Here is a 23,533-nt window from a genome sequence, read left to right on the forward strand (position 1 = left end):
GGAAGAAGCCACTAAAGGCAAACCAGGATGGACCATCCACCCTTGACAGGATATTGGACTTACCTTGTTAGATTCACGGTCACCCTAATAGGCCAGCTAATCATACCAACCGTAACTGTTGGGTCTTCAAGTAGCCAGGCAAGCTTAACGTTGATCACAAGGGGAGGAGGCCACCGGGGGACAAAGACGATGGATCGTCTCGCCAGCAGAACACCAGGGGCCAGAAAAAGTTCCCCTTCGACATTCGACCACTCCCGGAGCACAAATAGCAGTTCGGCTTTCGCCACCCACCTACTGTACGGGCGAAATTTGCACCATGCGCACAACACTACGCACTCAAGATATCATGGGCATCGGCGGAATCACAACACGGACAACCCTACAAGCATTCCTATAACGTTTTTCATACATTTTTCTCATTTTTTCCGTATCATGTTTAAAGAACAGGTGACCAACTGGAAAGCATCTATAACGGACTCTATCGGAGTTCGGATCCATACACTCACCTAAGGGGTTACCTCCATTAAGGATCCCCCTCCCCGAGGATGGGCTACACAGACGTGCGGCAGGATGTCCAAAATTACCTTTTGTAGACCGCACTCTTTATTCCGAGCCTGAACTATGCCGCTTTTCCTCTGATCCCGACCACGAGCATGTCAAATAGCCGGGTCTGTGGTTTCTGTTTTTTATATATATACATAAATTTATCATTGACACATCGCTCCGTTCTCAGTAAGCCTCACCCAAGCCAAACTCTCATACCCTTTCAACATTAAAGTATGGCCTCAACGGCTGCTTTGCAGATGCACCTCGGCACACCCTGCCAGGGGCTCGGCATGGGAACGAATGAGTTGCCAGTAAAAGTACGAACAACTCTATAGCGTACTTTGGCGTCGCAAGTTTGGCCTTATATGCATCAGCTCCAAATCATTGTCTTGGGTCAATAGTTGGGTTGCCCGGCTCCTGTGTTTGCTACCCTACGTTCTGCTCTATCGGCTAGGATAGTAAAGGGAGAACTACTGGGATTGTGCCCTGGCCTAGACCGGATGAGCACCTCGGTAGAGATAGCTGAAAACTGACTGGCATGATGTGGCGAGAGCTGGTCAACCACCTGATGACTTATTGAAATCTTTAGCGATTCTCCGTGTAATACGAGGGATCTTTTTCAGATCAGATATGTAAGGCACCACACGCCGCATACACACCAGGGGCTATGTCATAGCCCCACCATAAAACTCCTATGGTTAAGTGAAAGTGTTAATGCCTTATAGTCCGATTGCCTGGTTAGCCGCATTATCACCTCCTTCATGGACCAAGATGTTGGATAAAGAGTGATTAAATGCTTTTCCGAACACCCCCGTAATTCCTACGAGGGGGCTGAAGCCGATGACTGGAAAACTTTCAGATTATATTAAAACGACCGCACAGGAGGAATCCAAGCTTTTTGAGAAAAATATAAATAGATTAACTATAAAGTTGTCTTTTACAATCATCATACACTTCACTCGAACATTATGTTGTTCGAGCATTGGCCCTCAATCAAGCGGGCGGCCTCCAGGACATCTTCAAAATTATGCTCTGGTTGCGGACGGTCCTCGCCTTTGGGCTGACCCTTCGTCGCGACATCGATGGCCTTCAGCTTCCCCCAGAATGTCTTGACTTGGGCAAGGGCCATCCGTGCACCTTCAATGCACGTCGATCGCTTCACAGCATCGATGCACAACGCTACATCGACAAGCTTCTGCAGCAAACCAAAATAGCTATTCGGCGCAGGTTCGGTCGGCCATAGCCGGACTATAACATCCTTCATGGTAGCGCCAGATACCCTATGAAGTTCGGCCCATTGGGACATCTGTTCATTGAGCAGCAGCGGGCGCTTTGACACACCAAACTGTGACCAAAAAAGCTTCTCCGTTGCATATCCAGCTTGCGCTTGGTAATACCACGCTGCAGAGGAAGAACTCTTTGGCAAGTCCAAATACTCGTCCGAAGAACTCCACACTTGGTTCAGCTGATCATAGTCCGGGTCACCGAACTTAGTCTGCATCAGAAAAGGCTTTCCAGCCAATATCTCTTTCTCCTGCCGAACCTCCTCACGGAGTGCTCTGGACTCTGATCGCGCTTCTCTCGCCTCCTCTCGGGCCTTGTCCAGTTCAGCCGTTAAGGCTTTATTCTCCTTCTCAAGAAATTCACAGCGGCTAGTAGCATTCTCCAAAGCGAGTGTCATCATGGATATCTTCTGCTCGCACTGGCATCGCACAACTTGTTCGGCCTTCAGTTCAACCGATGCTCCTTCAGCAGCAGCATCACTAAACTGGGAAAGCTCCTTGGCCCGGATTAGCTACGCCTAAAGAGCCTCCACGGCGGCAGCACCATCTGCATTTCATGCACATTTCATATAAAGCTCTTTCCTGCGTTAAGCACACTGGTGTAAACAATGCTCAAAATACATACCTTGCAAGTCGTCAAGACGCTTGTTGATCAATGCAACGTCATCCTCCGCAATATCTAGCTTTCTCTGCAGTTCGGCCACTTATGTATTCCGGACAGCCACAGGAGGGGAAGCAGACTGTATTTCAAATCAAACCAAGGTTAATGCCTGAGCATATCTCTTTGATCCTCCGATCGCTCCCTTCGGAAGACAATCTGAGTCTCAGGGGCTACTGCATATACAAAAGGTGCATTCTGTCAATGAAAGTCAATTGTCAAAGCTACATCACAAACCACAAAAGCTCTTAGAAGGCTCGTGAAGGCCTCGTTCAATCCACTCTTCACGGATATAACCCTTTCGACCACCATAACCATCAAGGAACGATGCTCTTCTGAAATGGACGCTCGTTGTAGCATGTCCGTCATCATTTCTGGTGCTCCATGGTCTTTGGAAACCACCACCGGAATACGACATTCTAGTGAAGGAACCCGCTTGCTTGCCTCCAGAACCGTCTCCGGCTGTAAACCGGACGGTTCGGGGACGCCAGTCTCGATCCCGGAACCTCGAGTGACGGAGGCACAGCCTTCGGTCGCCCTTCGAGATGATACCTCGGTATCATCTCCTCTGTTAGTTGATGAGGCCAGAGGAGGCGTGTCACTCTCCATCATCTCCGGAAGAAGATCTCCTGAGGAGGAGGATGATTGAGAAACACCAGGCGTTAACCTGCGTGGATGAACATACGATCACTTCACTAGTGGGAAAAGAACGAGGCACGTTCAAAGTGCCCCAGCTTCACTTACGGTTTGCCTCGAGGTTCGTCCTCATCATCAAGCTCTACGGCAACCTCACTCGCCTGGCCCATGCCGCTCGACGATGGCTTTTTTCCTCTCTTGGAAGGCTTCACCTCCTGATATTCAAAAGCAGCCCTTTTCTTGCCATCGAGGACTCCCTCTGCACCCTTGCCCTTGGGAAAAAGGATTTCGGTTTCCCCGAGCGCAGCCACCTGGTACGGTGCCGGAATCAGCATTCTCGTCAGTAGGGCAGTCGCAGGGTCTTCGGGAAGAGGCGCCGGACACCAGATTAGCACCGCTTTCTTTATCCATTACTGAACAGGGACAGGTTGTTCAATATCTCATTAAAAGATGCTTGAATGAAAGGTGCTCGAGTACTTACCGAAGTAGCTGGATGATTGCAGTCAAGGCCAACATCTTCGGTAGTGTCCGGCCATTGCCCTCGTTCCACAAAATACAATTTCCACATTCCTTCATGCGTAGTGCCAAAGAAGTGCTGTAGGGTCCGCCGCCCTTCTAGGTTAAACTCCCACATACGAAGAGGCCGCCGCTGACATGGCAGGATCCGGCGGACCAGCATTACTTGGACAAAGTTTACAAGATCGATGCCCTTCTCGGTAAGGCTTCAGATGCGACTTTGCAGAGTCTGCACTTCATCGACGGATCCCCAGTCCAATCCCTTATTGACCCACGAAGCAAGCTGAGTTGGAGGGCCGGGCCGAAATGCAGGTGTGGCCGCCCACTTGGGGCCCGCGGCTCATTGATATAAAACCACCCCTGCTGCCATAAGTCAGAAGATTCGGCGAAAGATCCTTCGGGCCAAACCAGGCCGGCAAGCTTGCCTATTGTGACGCTGCCGCACTCTGCCTGCTCCTTCTCTGCCACATGCGGCCTCACATCAAAGGTCTTGAGCCACAAACCGAAGTGCGAAGGAGTCCGGAGTAAGACCTCACACGTGACGATAAATGTCGAGATGAGGAGAACAGAGTCCGGGGCCAGATCGTGAAAATCTAACCCATAGTAGAACATTAGCCCCCGGACAAAGGGGTTAAGCGCGAACCCTAGCCCGTGAAGGAAGTGGGATACAAATACTGCCCTCTCACCAAATCTGGGGGTCAATATGAATTGCCCTTGTGCCGGAAGCCGATGAAAGATTTTCGAGGTCAGATACCTTGCTATGCGGAGCTTCGCAATATCCTCCTCCGTGACAGAAGAAGCCACCCACCGGCACTGACGGCTGGATACGGACATGACTAGGGCTGGTGGCGATTGGAACCCGAGGGTTGGAACTTGGGGTGGCTGGGGTTGAGGAAGAAGCAAGTGCAAGGGAAGAAAACGAGCTGGGTCTCTATATAAAGGCCCCAAGAATTGGGCGTCTCCCCCAGGGTCTCTAAGCTTACCTATTACCAAGGAGTTGTACCCAGGGGACGTCTGGGTTACCCATGCCTGCGTTAATAAAAAACCCGTAAATAAAGGGACACGATCTCTGCCTTGACAAGATGTGCGAGTAAAGCTGCACCCCGAGACATGGGGCGCCTCGTTAACCGACGGTTGGAAATAGCAACCGGGTAGGCATGATATGATGTCATGAACAGTTATCAACAAGTTGGGCTCGTGGGGTATTATATTCTCTGCCATTATATACACAGGTCCGGATATACTTACTTTGTGTGAAGACTATTCTGGAATTCGAAAGGAGAGAACCTGCCTTGCAATGCCAAAGACAAAATCTGCGCACCGGACTCCTCGTCATTGAAGCCAGGTTCAGGGGCTACTGAGGGAGTCCTTGACTAAGGGGTCCTCGGGCGTCCAGCCTGTTATCTACGGGCCGGACTGATGGGCTGTGAAGACATGAAGGCCGAAGACTGCACCGTGTCCGGATTGGACACTACTTGGCGTGGAAGGCAAGCTTGGCGACCGAAGATTCCTTCTCATGTAACCGACTCCATGTAAACCCTAGATCCCCTTGGTGTCTATATAAACCGAAGGGGATAGTCCAGAAAGGATACCACATATACTCATTACCATATCCACATAGCCTAGACTTCTAGGGTTTAGCCATTACAATCTCATGGTAGATCCACTCTTGTAACACTCATATTCATCAATAGCAATCAAGAAGGGCGTAGGGTTTTACCTCCATAGAGAGGGCCCGAACCTGGGTAAACATTGTGTCCCCCGTCTCGTGTTACCATCGATCCTAGACGCACAGTTCGGGACCCCCTACCCGAGATCCGCCGGTTTTTACACCGACAATGGTCAAGACGTGATGAGATATAAATTGTTGTATGAGATGATCATGTTTTGTAACAGTTATCAGCAACTGGTAGGAGCCAGATGGTTGTCGCTTTATTGTATGAAATGCAATCGCCATCTAACTGCTTTACTTTATCACTAAGCGGTAGCGATAGTCATAGAAGAAATAGTTGGCGAGACGACAACGATGCTATGATGGAGATCAAGGTGTCAAGCCGGTGACGATGGTGATCATGATGGTGCTTTGGAGATGGAGATCAAAGGCACAAGATGATGATGGCCATATCATATCACTTATTTTGATTGCATGTGATGTTTATCTTTTATGCATCTTATTTTGCTTAGTACGACGGTAGCATTATAAGATGATCTCTCACTAAGTTTCAAGGAATAAGTGTTCTCCCTGAGTATGCACCGTTGCTATAGTTCGTCGTGCCGAGACACCACATGATGATCGAGTGTGATAAGCTCTACATTCACATACAACGGGTGCAAGCCAGTTTTCCACACGTAGAATACTTGGGTTAAACTTGACGAGCCTAGCATATGCAGATATGGCCTCGGAACACTGAGACCGAAAGGTCGAATGTGAACTAGATATGATTAACATAGTGATGTTCACCATTGAAAACTACTCCATCTCACGTGATGATCGGAGATGGTTTAGTTGATATGGATCACGAGATCATTTAGATGACTAGAGAGATGTCTATCTAAGTGGAAGTTCTTAAGTAATATGATTAATTTAACTTTAATTTATCTTGAACCTAGTACCTGATAGTATTTTGCATGTCTATGTTATTGTAGATCAATGTCCCATGCTACCGTTCCTTTGAATTTTAATGCATTCCTAGAGAAAGCTAAGTTGAAATATGATGGTAGCGATTACATGGACTGGGTCCGTAACTTGAGGATTATCGTCATTGCTGCACAGAAGAATTACATCCTGGAAGCACCGCTAGGTGCAAGACCCGCTGTAGGAGCAACTTCGGACGTTATGAACGTCTGGCAGAGCAAAGCTGATGACTACTCGATAGTTCAGTGTGACTACTTTGACGACATTTTGAATGTCATGGATCATATGAGATGTTCCAGGAGTTGAAGTTAATATTTCAAGCAAATGTCCGGATTGAGAGACATGAAGTCTCCAATAAGTTCTACAGCTGCAAGATGGAGGAGAATAGTTCTGTTAGTGAACATATACTCAGAATGTCTGGGTACCAGAACCACTTGACTCAACTGGGAGTTAATCTTGCTGATGATAGTGCCATTGACATAGTTCTTCAATCACTGCTACCAAGCTACAAAAGCTTCATGATGAACTATAAGACAATTCTCGAGCTCTTCACGATGCTAAAGACTGTGGAGATAGAAATCAAGAAGGAGCATCAAGTGTTGATGGTTAACAAGACCACTAGTTTCAAGAAGAAGGGCAAAGGGAAGAAGGGGAACTTCAAGAAGAACGACAAACAAGTTGTTGATCAAGTGAAGAAGCCCATGTCTGGACCTAAGCTTGTGACTGAGTGCTTCTACTGCAAAGGGACTGGTCACTGCAAGCGGAACTGCCCCAAGTATTTGCCGGATAAAAAGGATGGCCAAGTGAAAGGTATATTTGATATACATGTTATTGATGTGTACCTTACTAATGCTCATAGTAGCGCGTGGGTATCTGATACTGGTTCTGTTGCTCATATTTGCAACTCGAAACAGGGGCTATGGACTGAAGGAAGATTGGCTAAGGACGAGGTGACGATGCGCGTGGGAAATGGTTCCAAAGTCGATGTGATCGCCGTCGGCACGCTACCTCTACATCTACCTTCAGGATTGGTTTAGACATGAATAATTGTTATTTGGTGCCAGCATTAAGCATGAACATTATATCTGGATCTTGTTTCATGCGAGACAATTACTCATATAAATCAGAGAATAATGGTTGTTCTATTTATATGAGTAATATCTTTCATGGTCATGCACCCTTGATGAGTGGTCTATTTTTGTTGAATCTCGATAGTAGTGATACACATATTCATAGTATTGCAGCCAAAAGATACAAATTTAATAATGATACTGCAACTTATTTGTGGCATTGCTGTTTAGGTCATCTTAGTGTAAAGCGCATGAAGAAACTCCATGCCGATGGACTTTTGGAATCACTTGATTCTTGTGAAGCATGCCTCATGGGCAAGATGATTAAAATTCCGTTCTCCGGAACAATGGAGCGAGCAACAGACTTGTTGGAAATAATACATACTAATGTATGCGGTCCGATGAGTGTTGAGGCTCACGACGGGTATCATTATTTTCTGACCTTCACAGATGATTTGAGCAGATATGGGTATATCTACTTGATGAAGCATAAGTCTGAAACATTTAAAAATTTCGAAGAATTTCAGAGTGAAGTAGAAAATCATCATAACAAGAAAATAAATGTTCTACAATCTAATCGTGGAGGCGAATATTTGAGTTGTGATTTTGGTCTTCATTTGAAACAATGCGGAATAGTTTCGCAACTCAAGCCACCAGGAACACCACATCGTAATGGTGTGTCTAAACGTCGTAACCACACTTTATTAGATATGGTGCGATCTATGATGTCTCTTATTTATTTACCGCTATCATTTTGGGGTTAATCTTTAGAGATGGCTGCATTCACGTTAAATAGGGCACCATCTAAGTCCGTTTAGATGACACCATATAAACTGTGGTTTGGCAAGAAACCCAAGTTGTCATTTCTTAAGGTTTGGGGATGTGATGCTTATGTGAAAAAGCTTCAACCTGATAAGCTTGAACCCAAATCGGAGAAATGTGTCTTCATAGGATACCCAAAGGAAACTATTGGGTACACCTTCTATCACAGATCCGAAGGCAAGATATTTGTAGCTAAGAACAGATCCTTTCTAGAGAAAGAGTTTCTCTCGAAAGAAGTGCATGGGAGGAAAGTAGAACTTGATGAGGTAATTGTACCTACTCACAAAAATAAGTTCAAGTGATTCCTACACCAATTAGTGAGGAAGCTAATGATGATGATCATGAAACTTCTGATCAAGTTACTACAGAACCTCGTAGGTCAACCAGAGTAAGATCCGCACCAGAGTGGTATGGTAATCCTGGTCTAGAGGTCATGTTACTTGACCATGACGAACCTACAAACTATGAGGAAGCGATGATGAGCCCAGATTTCGTGAAATTGCTTGAGGCCATGAAATTTGAGATGGGATCCATGTATGAGAACAAAGTATGTACTTTGGTTGACTTGCCCAATGATCGGCAAGCAATAGAAAAATAAGTGGATCTTCAGGAAGAAGACTGACGCTCACGGTAATGTTACTGTCTACAAAGCTTGACTTGTTGCGAAAGGTTTTCGACAAGTTCAAGGAGTTGACTACGATGAGACCTTCTCACCCGTAGCGATGCTTAAGTCTGTCCAAATCATGTTAGCAATTGCCGCATTTTATGATTATGAAATTTGGCAATGGATGTCAAAACTACATTCCTTAATGTATATCTTAAAGAAGAGTTGTATATGATGCAACCAGAAGGTTTTCTCGATCCAAAAGGTGCTCACAAAGTGTGCAAGCTCCAGCGATCCATTTATGGACTGGTGTAAGCCTCTCGGAGTTGGAATATATGCTTTGATAATGTGATCAAAGCATATGGTTTTATACAGTCTTTTGGAGAAGCCTGGATTTACAAGAAAGTGAGTGGGAGCTCTGTAGCATTTCTGATATTATATGTGGATGACATATTGTTGATCGCAAATGAATAGCATAAAAGGATACTTGAAAAAGAATTTTCCAATGAAAGACCTCGATGAAGCTGCTTATATATTGGGCATGAAGCTCTATAGAGATAGATCAAGACGCTTAATTGGACTCTCACAAAGCTCATACCATGATAAAGTTTTGAAGAAGTTCAAAATGGATCACTCAAAGAAAGGGTTCTTGCCTGTGTTACAAGGTGTGAAGTTCAGTCAGACTCAATTCCCGACCACTACAGAAGATAGAGAAAAATGAAAGTCATTCCCTATGCCTCTGCCATAGGCTCTATCATGTATGCAATGCTCTATACCAGACCTGATGTGTGCCTTGCTATTAGTTTAGAAGGGAGGTACCAAAATAATCCAATAGTGGATCACTTGACAGCGGTCAAGAACATCCTGAAATACCTGAAAAGGACTAAGGATATGTTTCTCGTTTATGGAGGTGACAAAGAGCTCGTCGTAAATGGTTATGTCGATGCAAGATTTGACACTGATCCGGATGACTCTAAGTCACAAACCGGATACATATTTATATTGATTGGTGGAGCTGTCAGTTGGTGAAGTTCCAAGCAGAGCGTCGTGGCGGGATATACGTGTGAAGTGGAGTACATAGCTGATTCAGAAGCAGCAAATGAAGGAGTTCATAACCGATCTAGGTGTCATACCTAGTGCATCGTGTCCAATGAAAATCTTTTCTGACAATACTGGAGCAATTGCCTTGGCGAAGGAATCCATATTTAACAAGAGAACCAAACACATCAAGAGACGCTTCAATTCCATCCGTGATCAATTCATGGAGGGAGACATAGAGATTTGCAAGATACATACGGATCTGAATATTGCAAACCCATTGACTAAGCCTCTCTCACGAGCAAAACATGATCAACACCAAGACTCCATGGGTGTTAGAATCATTACTATGTAATCTAGATTATTGACTCTAGTGCAAGAGGGAGACTGAAGGAAATATGCCCTAGAGGCAATAATACAGTTGTCATTTATATTTCCATATATCATGATAAATGTTTATTATTCATGCTAGAATTGTATTAACCAGAAACTTAGTACATGTGTGAATACATAAACAAACAGAGTGTCCCTAGTATGCCTCTACTTGACCAGCTCGTTTATCAAAGATGGTTAAGTTTCCTGACCATAGACATGTGTTGTCATTTGATGAACGGGATCACATCATTAGAGAATGATGTGATGGACAACACCCATCCGTTATCTTAGCATAATGATCGTTTAGTTTTTCTGCTATTGCTTTCTTCATGACTTATACATGTTCCTCGGACTATGAGATTGTGCAACTCCTGAATACCGGAGGAACACCTTGTGTGCTATCAAACGTCTCAATGTAACTGGTTGATTATAAATATGCTTTCTAGGTATCTCCAATGATGGTTGTTGACTTGGCATAGATCGAGATTAGGATTTGTCACTCCATGTATCGGAGAGGTATCTCTAGGACCTCTCGGTAATGCACATCACTATGAGCCTTGCAAGCAATGTGTTTAATGAGTTAGACATGGGATGATGCATTACGGAACGAGTAAAGAAACTTGCCGGTGACGAGATTGAACTAGGTATGATGATACCGATGATTGAATGTCGGGCAAGTAACATACGGATGACAAAGGGAACAACGTATGTAGTTATGCGGTTTGACCGATAAAGTTCTTCATAGAATATGTAGGATCCAATATGAGCATCCAGGTTCCGCTATCGGTTATTGACCGGAGATGTGTCTCGGTCATGTATACATAGTTCTCGAACCCATAGGGTCCGCACGCTTAATGTTCCATGACGATTTGTATTATGATTTATGTGATTTGACGAACCAAAGTTTGTTCGGAGTCCCGGATGAGATCACGGACATGATGAGGAGTCTCAAAAGGGTCGAGACATAAAGATTGACATATTCGAAGGTTATCTTTGGGCACCGGAATGGTTTCGGAAAGGTTCGGGCATTTTCCGGAGTACCGGGGGTTACCGGCCTTCATGGGCCCTAGTGGAAGAGAGGAGGCGGCGGCCAGGTGGAGGCGTGCGCCCCCAAGCCCAATCTGAATTGTACTAGGGTTGGGGCCCCCCTTTCCTTCTCCTCCTCCTTCTCTTTCCCCCTTCCCCCTTCTTCGGAAAGGAAAGGGGGGGCGTATCCTACTTGGACCGGGAGTCCAACTAGGACTCCCCCCTTGGCGCACCCCTTCTAGGGCCGGCCTCCTCTCCTCCCCTTTATATACATGGGAGGGGGCACCCCAAAGACACACCAAGTCTTCTCTTAGCCGTGTGCGGTGCCCCCCTCCACAGTTACACAGCTCGGTCATATCGTCATAGTTCTTAGGCGATGCCCTGCACCGGTAAGTTCATCATCACCGTCACCACGCCATCGTGCTGATGGAACTCTCCATTGTCCTCAACTGGATCAAGAGATCGAGGGACGTCATCATGCTGAACGTGTGTTGAACATGGAGGTGCCATACATTCGGTACTTGGATCGGTTGGATCGTGAAGACGTTCGACTACATCAACCGTGTTACTAAACGCTTCCGCTTGGTCTATGAGGGTACATGGACACACTCTCCCCGCTCGTTGCTATGCCTCTCCTAGATAGATCTTGAGTGATCGTAGGAAATTCTTTGAAATACTGCGTTCCCCAACAAAACAGACTACACACATTGAAATAGAGCAATACTATGATTGCTGTGAATACATAGCTATCCTTGTCGAAATGACTCAACAAAATAAAATACGTCATGAGACCATGACCAGGAGCCCTTGCCTTCGGTAGTTCTTGGATCTGCCTAAACTCGTGCAGGCGTTCGTCCAAGCAGTTGACATGCTCGCGGTACATCTGGAGCGCGATCTCGAGCTCCAAGTTAGCTATTTCATCAGAGATCACTAGCTCGAGGATGCGACGACCATATTGCTCTACTGCGCCCAGGTGGACACCAGGGCCAAGGAGGTGGTCGAGCCTACCGACCAATGCGTTGGCATCGAGCAGGACACAGACAAGTGGAACGGCTCAACCCATGCGAATGGCGCGGTGGGCGTCTGGTGCAAGTACGGTGTGGCCGGCCTATGGTGCAAGTACGGCGCAGAGGGCCTCTGCCCACACCTGGTGAGGAATGGGGATACTGATGGGACGTGTACCCATCTACGACGCCATGTCGACAGCATGCAAGCGCCGATGGATCCGCTCTTGTTGTGCGTCGCACTGCGCCTCTCGCTCTGCGGCGCTCCAATGGTCTCGCCGTGCGGCGAGCCGCAGCCTATTGGCGCGGATGCGCCTAGCTTGCTCTGCGGCATGCCATTGATCATGTTGTGCGGCGAGCTGCAGCCTCTCCGCGCTAACATGTCTATCTTGATCCGCGGCACTAAAGCTCCATGTGCCAAGGGTCTGCTCAACCCTGGCGATGATGCGCATCACGACGTCGTCCATCGCGTTGCCGGGGAGCGCCTCAGCCTCGATGGTGCCGTGGCGCCTGCTCGTTTTCCCCGTCGACGAGGATGATGGCAGAGGCGGCGCTTTGGTGGGTTGGCATTCTTGGAAAATGTGGATGTGCTACAGGTTGCTCTTGTTGCCTCTGTGCGTCGCGCGCCACCTAGGTGTATCCGCAATAGCGCTGGGTGGCGGGGAACCGGTGAGGAAATGGCGGGAAAGGTGGCTTGTTCATAAAATGCCATCAATTAATGGAAATTTAGAATAGAAGGAACATCGAGATAGCACAAGAAGTAGATGATGATGAGATGATCGTTTATCCTAGTTAATTATGCATGTAATAGTTTACTTTGGTGTGTGGAAATGTCATGTGTGTACTAGCCACCTATGTAATTGGATGTTTGCCATGTATTACACACATCTTGTTTATGTGAAACATTTATGTTCTCTTGGCTCAACACAAATAGTTTACCAGAATGAACTGTATGCCCTCCATTGCACACACCTTGATCTTGTTGAACCGTTTCTGTTGCGTTGCCTAATTGAAAACAGTTCATCCGAGTGAACCATATGTCGTATATCACACACACCTTGATCTGGCTGACCGTTTTCTGTTGTGCTGACCGAGTGAACCGTAAGCTGTATATTGCACACGCCTTCATCTGGCTGCCCATTTCTTTTGTTCCGCCACATCGCAAACAATTAATTGAACTGAACCGTATGCCATGCATCGCACACACAAGTAAAATCTGAACCGTGTTTGATGTATTCGTCATCGCAAACGTTTTGCACCTTTTTGACGGTTTTACACCACCGTTTGCGATTAATGCATCGCACACAGTTTTGTCAAAGGGTCTCTGATCGTAGTGTCGCGTTAGCAGCAACCTGTAGTAGTGCCCCTCCACACACACACATACACACACACACTTTGAGTCGGTGAGAGAGGGCATCTCACCAAGACGTACTGTAACACGTACCAAGAAGAATCCACCTTGGCCGTATAACCTCTCTCATTGTTGGTCAATGTGAGGGACGTCCACGTGGCCCTACAAATGGGCTAGCTTGTCGCTGATAACCACACGAGGGAGTTCCTGAAGACAACCACCGCCTACATGTGGCCCAAACATATGTATGGAAGTGTTGTGTGGTGTTTGAATACCCAATGCACAACTTTTCTATGGCACCGTGTTTTGGAACCGGAAAGTCCCCACACGGAGCGAGGGTTCATGACGCGTAGTATGTCTGTCACCCCACTTCGAGACGGTGAGAGGGATTCATGTGTATGCATGCGCTCAAACTTAGGTGTGGAATCTCACCATGACCTACTATACCATAACACATACCAAAGAATATGAATCCACCTTGGTAACCTCTCTCGTTGTCGTTCGAAGTGATGGATGTCCATGCGGGACCATGAATAGGCTTGCCGCCAATAACAACATGATGGAGAGTGTTTGAAGACAACCACTCCATGCATGTGTCCGCAATATATGTATGGAGGTGTTAGATGCAAGCATGTTTGAATACCGAATGCATAACATTGATGTGGCGCCTACTTGGAAAACCATACTATCCCCACACAAAGCGAAGTTCATGACGTGTCGTGTGCTGGTCCCCCCCCCCCCACTTCGATCCGGTGGGAGGGATTCATGCATACACATGCACTCAAACTATACTATGTAATTTTAGCATGACATATATCGTAAGAAAACCCAAAAATTAATTCCCTCCTAAGTCAAATTAACCTCTCTCGCTCTCAGTCAAAGTGACAGACCAAGCGGGCCCACAGATGGAAGCATCACCGATAACCGCTTGAGCGAGTGCCAGATGAAAGCCATCGCTTGCATGTGGGCCAAACATATGTATGGATGTGTGGTTGTGATGTTTGAATACCCAATGAACAACTTTGAAGTGGCACCTGCCTCAAAAACCGTAAAGTCTGATCCCCACATGGAGTAAGGTTCATGACGCGTAGTATATCACTAGTGAAACGAGCTGCTATACCAACGAGTTTTACCCCCTTTCTGCGACAGAGTTTTAAACCATCGCCTTGCCTGTGTGTGCGATAGGGGGGGGGTCCTTCCCACACGACCCAAAGACTGTCGGGGAAAGGCCCTCGGTCACACACGTGGGGCAAAAAGAGCTTGTGTGCAATCAAGCGAGCCATGACAGACAATTATACAGGCCCAATCATTTCCATTCATAAGTACATCCCACCCAGTGAATCTATGACATATGTCTCCGTTCGTATGTACATCCCACACAATCAATCCAAGCAATACGTTTCCATTTGTATGTACATCCCACATAGTCAATCCAAGAAATACGTTTCCATTCGTGTGTACATCCTACATGGTGTATCCCAAACAAATGTTTCCGTTCGCACGTACATCACACACAACTTTCCCCATCAAACCGTCTGTGATAGCGTTGCCATTGCAGGCGATAATAACAATTATCATTTGCGTTATTGAATGCATCACACACAATGCCTAGAAGTAACTGGGTGGTATAGGTGTCCATCACACACACTTTTTATGTGGAAAATGCTTGCACAAGGTGGCCTAACACAAATAGTTTTCCAGAGGAAGTCGTGTGTGATTGTTCATTGATCCAACATGTTTACTTCCTAGAAACAGTGTTGTCTCCGTAACCGTTTGGAATAGAAAAACCCAATAAGAAGGCTAATTAGCATATTATTATTAATCCATTTATTAATCAAATTGAAATTTCATATTAAGCACCTAATATATTTCATTTCCGTATTACGGAACTAGGATTTCTTACTTGAAATACATATGAGTACAACGTCATATAGCTTCAGCACTCACTTACACCATATTGGCATATAGCTAGCTATCTTATTACACAATAGCACCAGCACCAAGCTTCACATGCAACATCTATAACCTTTGGAATTAGCATCATAGACAATAGATAGACAAATGAGTCTCATTTGGAAAACTGTTGAAGTGGAAGGCGAACATTGAGCCTTCAATGATGTTGAAGGTCCTTTCAAATTTAGGCCAGTGCCTGTGGATGATTGACCTTCCATCCTTCGGCCTCTTGAGGAAGACGTCAATATTAAACCATGGGTGTTGTATGAATATCTCCATCGACTCCTGACCATACAGATGGTTTAAGAGGTAATCATCAAGTGAATTGCTTTGGAAAGGCCAGAAAACAAAAATATGCATAAATATCTTCTCTAAATTTTGAAATGGCGGAAAGGAATAAAAAGAAAAGGTATAAGAGTTAGTACCATCATGTAGTTCACTAATGTCTTCTTCATTGTGTAGACAAATATCTTGTTGTTTTCCGTCGCTAGTCTCTTTATCGTATCAATCTTTCTAAGTTTTTTGACTTGACTAATATTCATGGACAACTCATTTCCCCATATGCAAAATGGGTCGAATAGTGGGTCAAAACCTCTAACAGCAGGACCTACATGTGCAAGACCAAATTGTTAAAAACCTAAATATTATAATAGTTCCTGCAATTGAACAATAATGTGCTATTAGACAAAGGACAATGCATGTGCAAACATCGATGGTAAACCTCAGTCCCTCCCATTGTTTCCCTACAACACACATAAGGTAGTTATTGATCAAGTTAAGTGATGGTTGGCATAGTATCAGTAAAATATGTTGATGAAAAATAAACACATTGCATATTCAGGAGATTAATTCAAGCCGCATGGAAAAGCCATTTATCCAAACCAAGCATGATCAAGAACTAGGAACTATAGCAATTATATATGTTTCTCATATATTTAATACAACCAAATTCAATTTATTCCTCACATGCATAACAATACAAAATTGTGCGCCCACAACAATTGAACATCGCATTCCAGAATTGAACTAAATAGTTAAATAAACACCACAACAAATGAACCAAATGTTAACTGAGCACCACATTGCACAATATAAGATAATAGAAGATCAGAAAGTTAACCACACCAAGCAGGCTTAACAACTTGGAAATATAGCAATTGTATTTGTTTCTCATGTATTTAGTACAACCACATTGCTCCTGGCCATACTACATGCACCATGGCTCAGGGCGACGCTTCTTTGAATGGTGGGTCGATGATTTGGGTGGAAGGTGTCGCGTCGGTAGTCAGGGCTCATGGGATATAGAAGGAGGAGGATGGGGGTCAGGTGTCGATTACCTGCCTTGATCGACGAGGCTGAGCAGCGGGAAGCAGAGTCGTCGGCGAGGAGGCGGCACTACAAGCAAGCAGTGAAGGTTTGAACATAGAAAGGAAGGTGGAAACAAGGGAGATGCGGCTTTTGGCCAGGAGGAGGGTGGCAGATGTTTTTGCGGAAGCCAAAATTTTTGGCTCGGTGCAGCAAAAAATTGATGCACAAAGTGTCATCAGACACGGTTCCTTATTCAAGACTGTGTACGATATGTGAACATCAGGAACGATTCATATAGCTTACCCCGTGTGTGATGAGTTTGAACGTGAAAATTTTGGTCCGAATTTCCCTGGTTACAGTGATCATCCATGGCATTGCATAATTTTGGTACACAAAAGAGCCTACAGCACACCCACACTTCTTAATCAAGCAAGTTCAACAATTAAACATAGGTAGCTGACCTAAACATTACTCTAACAAAAGACTGGCGCTCTGAACAAAGACTACTACTCTAGCTGGCGCTCGTTGATCTCCGCCACCTCCTCTATGTCCAGCTCGTTCCCTACGATCTCCTGGGGAAGGGGCTCCATGGCATCCATCGCACCATACTCGTCAAGAATCTCGCCATTCGTGTCTGCCATCTCTTTGGAAAAGGCCGCCACGAGCTGCGTGTGGGCGGCCACGGTCTAGTCTTGGAGGTGCTCCATTGCAGCAAGGTATGCCGCGAACGAACGGACAGCTGCTTGAATGCTCACGACGATTGCTAACTCTTTGGTCATGGGTTGCCGATTGTAATTAGAGAAGCTTCGTGCGTTTTTTGCGGTGCCTGCTAGAAGCTGGGCGTGGATGGCCTCCATGAGAGCTAAGGTAGCTGCTGCGGAACGGACATCTACTGTGTCTCTCTTGCCATTTGCTATCCCCGTCGCAGATGTTGCTGCTTCCATGTGAGCTACAACAGCGACCATTTCGACTTCTGCGGCTGCCTAGTCACAGATTGCGGCCGCACTAATGCAGGTTGTTAGCACTCTCATGGCGGCTACGGCCACGCTCTCACCGGAGTGGGCCGCCGAAGTTGCCCTCATGACGCGGGTCCATGTCCCCATCTTTGACCAACGATGATTGAGTAGTGAAAAGATATTTGGGGAGCTAGTGTGCTTGACGCACCGGCTATGGACTATATCCGAAGAACCTTCTCGCGTAAGCCATATACTATGAAGGTCTTCCAAGATATTTTGTACTGCATCTCACCTGGTTGGTGATAATAAACTGTGTGTGATGCACTTGATTTTTTGCCTTGATTTGAAATACAGAATGGGGTCACGGCGGCAAAGAATGATGTTTGAATTGCTAGAACTTTTATCTGCAATGAACATGCAACTATAGGAGTGTCGTAAAAAAATTGGAATTATTCAGGGTTTGTTTGGACATTTTTATACATTAACTGAGTTCTCTAGGAATTTAAGGTGCATAATTCAAAAATAGACTACATGCACATGCTCCGGTGCACTAAAATGGGTTGTAGAATCATATATGTGTCCATGGGTGGATGCTTAGGTCCCATGCAAGAAATGGGAATGAATTTCAAACACCTCGGCACCGTGGCTCGCCTGTAACGTTGAGATACTTGGTTTTGAAATTCTAGTAAATCCAAAACTTGTGTGTAATTCATGAAACTTGCCATGATTTCATGGAATGGCACCAACATGTTTTGGTAAACAAATATCCCATTTGGGGTAGGTTTTGGTATAAGCTTCTCACAAATCAGAGCTTCTAACAAGAAGCCTCATGGTTCCGGTAGGGAACTTGTCACCTTTGTTGACGAAACAATATTTGTTGCCTCTTCTTGCTTTCAATTTTTTTTCTAGAGGCAAGATAGTCCAATAGCAGTGTCATGTTAAAATTAAGAATTATTCGGGGTTCGTTTGGACATTTGTATACATTAACTGAGTTTTCTAGGAATTTAAGGTGCATAATTCAAAATTAAACTACATGCACATGCTCCGGTGCACCAAAATGGGTTGTAAAATCATATATGTGTCCATGGGTGGATTTTTAGCTCCCATACAAGAAATGGGAATGAATTTTAAACACCTCGGCACCATGGCTCGCCTATAACGTTGAGATACTTGGTTTTGAAATTCTAGTAAATCCAAAACTCGTCTGATATTCATGAAACTTGCCATGATTTCATGGAATGTCACCAACATGATATGGTAAAAAAATTGTCCCATTTGGGGTAGTTTTGGTATAAGCTTCTCACAAACCAGAGCTTCTCACAAGAAGCCTCATGGTTCCAGTAGGGAACGTGTCACCTTTGTGGACGAAACGGTATGTGTTGCCTCTTCTTGCTTTCAATTTTTTTCTAGAGGCAACATAGACCAACAATAGTGTCGTGTTAAAATTTGGAATTATTCGGGGTTCATTTGGACATTTGTATACATTAACTGAGTTTTCTAGGCATTTTATGTGCATAATTCAAATCTGAACTACGGTCACATGCTCCGGTTCAGGAAAATGGGCTGAAAATCATATGTGTGTCCTTGGGTGCATGCTTAGATCCCATGCAAGAAATGTGAATGAATTTCAAACACCTTGGCATCATGGCTCAGCTACAAACATTGAGATACTTGGTTTTTAAATTCTAGTAAATCCAAAACTCATCGGAAATCCATGAAACTTGGCATGCTATCATGGAATGGCACCAACATGTTGTGGTAAAAAATCTGTCCCATTTGGAGCAGGTTTTGGTATATGCTCCTCACAAACTAGAGCTTCTCACAAGAAGCCTCGTGGCACCGGTAGGGAACGTGTGTCACCTTTGTGGACAAAATGACATCCTTTGCCTCTTCTTGCCTTGATTTTTTTTCTAGACCCAACATAGAACAATAGGAGTGTCGTGTTAAATTTGGAATTATTCAGGATTCATTTGGACATTTTTATACATTAACTGAGTTTTCTAGGCATTTTATCTGCATAATTGAAACTTGAATTATAGGCACATGCTCCAGTGCACCAAAATGGATTAAAAATCATATATGTGCCCTTGGGTACCTGCTTGGGCCCCATGCAATAAATTGGAATGAATTCCAAACAACCGGCATCGTGGCTCGGCCGCAAACATTGAGATACTTCATTTTTAAATTCTAGTAAATCCAAAACTCGTCTAAAATTCATGAAACTTGGCTTGCTAACATGAAATGGCATGAACATGATGTGGTATTTTTCGTTTCCAATTTGAGAGAAGGCAGATGAATTAACAACCAACAAAGGCATTTAGAAACAAATAGCTACCATGTTATCATCTGAAACATTTGTATAATTTAAATCATGGGCGTTCTGCTAACCATTCACGTGAGACCACGCGTCAGACTTTTACTAGCTAGGAGGTGCTGTGCGGGCAACTAGTTGAGTAGACGGGAGGCATGCGAGCGTAGTTCACTGAGGCTGTCTGGGAGGCATGGAGGCAGTCCTCCACTATGCAGGATCACCCGGAAGTGTGTGAGCCATACGCTATGTAGGCTCACTTGGAAGCTAGTCCTTTGGCTTCCATCACTGCCCGCCTCGCTACAAATCTCTCCATTAATGGCGCCCGAGCCGCTGTTTAATACAGGCGACCTTACTCTTCACCTCCCATTCTCCTCTCGCAGACCTCCACCAATGCCATGGTGCAAAAGGATCATCTGCCACTAGTCTTCCAATTTGGTGAACTTGAATCCGAGGTGAAGGAGATTGAAAATAAGGAAGAATGGGGCCTCATGGACATGGCCCAGAATGAGATGGCCAAGGCGGATGCTGCCCCCGCGCTCGTGCCAGCGACCATCCAATTGGCATTGATGGGCTGGTCGCCGAGCACCATCGTAGCGCTGGAAGCCACGGGCGTCAGTGCAGTCTCGGCGGACCCGCGCGAACTTATGTACATGCCAGCGCCAGCGCCCCCGCCTGTGCCCGTGTGCACCCCTACACCCACCGCGGTGCCGGTCCCCGTGCGTTTTCCTGTACCCATCATGCCCGTGCCCGTGCGAGCACGCCCCTCCATGTCATGGGACGCCGACATTGACCGCTAACTTGCACCACCATGAGTCGTCGTCCTCTCGTGCCCCACCCGTCGATCGTGGATGACAGGGTTTTTGATTTCCATGTCAAGAATATTCTGAGCTGGCTTGAAGACCTGAACAACAGCGTCCCGGAGGACGACAACAACGATGATGATGGCATCCCAGAGGAAGACAACGACAATGACAACCTCCATTGCCGCCGTAATTAGTTTTTTTGGGTTCAATATTGTATCTCGATCATATGAATGTGAAGTCACGGTGTGACTGAATGAAACCTATGGTTTGAACAAACTTGCGTTTCTCTCTCTGAATGTACGGACTTATCAAAGGAAAAAAAAATATTTTTTAAATTTAAAACACTCATCGCAAATGTTTTAGAAAGAACTATTGGGGAATGTAGCATGCAATTTCAAAAAAATCACGCAAGATCTATCTAGGAGATGCATAGCAATGAGAGGGGGAGAGCGTCCACATACCCTCGTAGACCGAAATCGGAAGCGTTAGGTTAACGCGGTTGATGTAGTCGAATGTCTTCAGGATCCAACCGATCCAAGTATTGAACGTACGGCACCTCCGTGTTTAGCACACGTTCAGCTCGATGACGTCCCTCGAACTCTTGATCCATTAGAGGGTCGAGGAAGAGTTCCATTAGCACAACGGTGTGGTGATGGTGATGTGATCCACTCAGGGCTTTGCCTAAGCACTATGACGCTATGACCAGAGGAGTAAACTGTGGAGGGGGGCACCACACACGGCTAAGAGAACAACTGTTGTGTCTTTGGGGTGCCCCCCGCCCCCATATATAAAGGAGGGGAGGAGGAGCAGGTGGCCTGCCCAAGGGGTGGAGCACCATGCGGGGGGGGGGGGAGTCCTACTAGGACTCCACTCCTATTAGGATTCGCACCCCCCTTCCTTCCAACGAAGAGGGGAAAGGGGAAAGAGGGGAGAGGGAGAAGGAAAGGGGGGCCGCGCCCCCACCCCTTGTCCAATTCAGATTGGGCTGGGGGAGGCGCGCGCCTCCTCTTGTGGCCTTCCTCCCTCTTTGCAATATGGCCCATGAGGACCATTAACTTTCCCGGCGGGTTCTAGTAAGCTCCCTGTACGGATGGGACTTTCCTTGGCGTGGAAGGCAAGCTTGGCAATAGGGATATGTAGATCTCTTCCCTCGTAACCGACTCTGTGTAACCCTAGCCCCCTCCGGTGTCTACATAAACTGGAGGGTTTAGTCCATAGGACAATAAACAATCATACCATAGGCTAGCTTCTAGAGTTTAGCCTCTACAATCTCGTAGTAGATCAACTCTTGTAATACTCATATCATCAAGATCAATCAAGCAGGACGTAGGGTATTACCTCCATCGAGAGGGCCCGAACCTGGGTAAACATCGTGTCCCCCGCCTCCTGTTACCATCTGCCTTAGACGCACAGTTCGGGACCCCCTACCTGAGATCTGCCGGTTTTGACACCGACATTGGTGCTTTCATTGAGAGTTCCACTGTGCCATCACCGTAAGGCTTGATGGCTCCTTCGATCATCGATAATGATGCAGTCCAGGGTGAGGTTTTCCTCCCAGACAGATCTTCGTATTCGGCGGCTTCGCACTGAGGGCCAACTTGCTTGGCCATCTGGAGCAGATCGAGAGTTATGCCCCTGGCCATCAGGTCAGGTTCGAAAACTTAAACTACACTGCCGACATCCGCAGAGACTTGATCTTTGACGGATTCGAGCCCATGTCAGGTGCGCCGCACGATCACGACGAGCATGATTTAGCTTTGTCGCCAGACAGTGTTCGGAGGATCACACCTACAACTACTCCGGTCTTCAATCTGGAGCAAATTGCGCCATCCGAGGACGGGTGGATAGACCCCGCCATGGAGGCCGCACTCTCAGTGGCAATGGAGTCGGATACTGATTTCACCCCTCATGAGAGTCATGTTGCCGAACCACTGGATTCACCTCCGGCCATGGACTCCAAGCCGCCTGCGTCCGTGCCTAACGAATCCAATTGGGCACCGATCATGGAGCTCACCTCCATGGATATCTTTCAGCACTCACCTTTTGGCGACATGCTCAATTCATTAAGGTCTCTCTCCTTGTCAGGAGAAACTTGGCCAAACTATGTCCGGCTAGAATGGGATGCGGACGACGAAGAAATTCGCTCCCCACCCACCACCCGCTTAGTAGCCACTGTCGATGATTTAACCGACAGGCTCGACTTCGACTCCGAAGACATCGACGGTATGGACGACGATGCAGGAGACGAACAGGAACCACCGCCCACGGGGTGCTAGACCGCCACCTCATCATATGATATATAAATGGTGGACACCCCCAAAGAAGGCAATGGCGACGAGACAGCGGGGGATGACCCCTCCAAGAAGCAACCCAAGCACCAACGTCAGCGGCGCCGCTCTAAGTCCCGCCATAGCAAAAACAGCGATAACAACGCAATAGAAAATAACACTCCAGTCGACTCCAGAGGAAACGACGATCACATTGACCCAGTGGAAGAGCATGATGAAACTACAAACGGTGAAAATAATACGGATCCGATGTCCGAACACGGCGACGCCGAGGATAAACCTCATCAACCCCCCTCGAGGGAGGAAAACAGTCCGGACGAAGATGCACACATCATCTCGGAAACGCACTT

The sequence above is a fragment of the Triticum aestivum genome, chromosome 7A (genome assembly GCF_018294505.1).
Source record: "Triticum aestivum cultivar Chinese Spring chromosome 7A, IWGSC CS RefSeq v2.1, whole genome shotgun sequence".
Classification (NCBI taxonomy): domain Eukaryota; kingdom Viridiplantae; phylum Streptophyta; class Magnoliopsida; order Poales; family Poaceae; genus Triticum; species Triticum aestivum.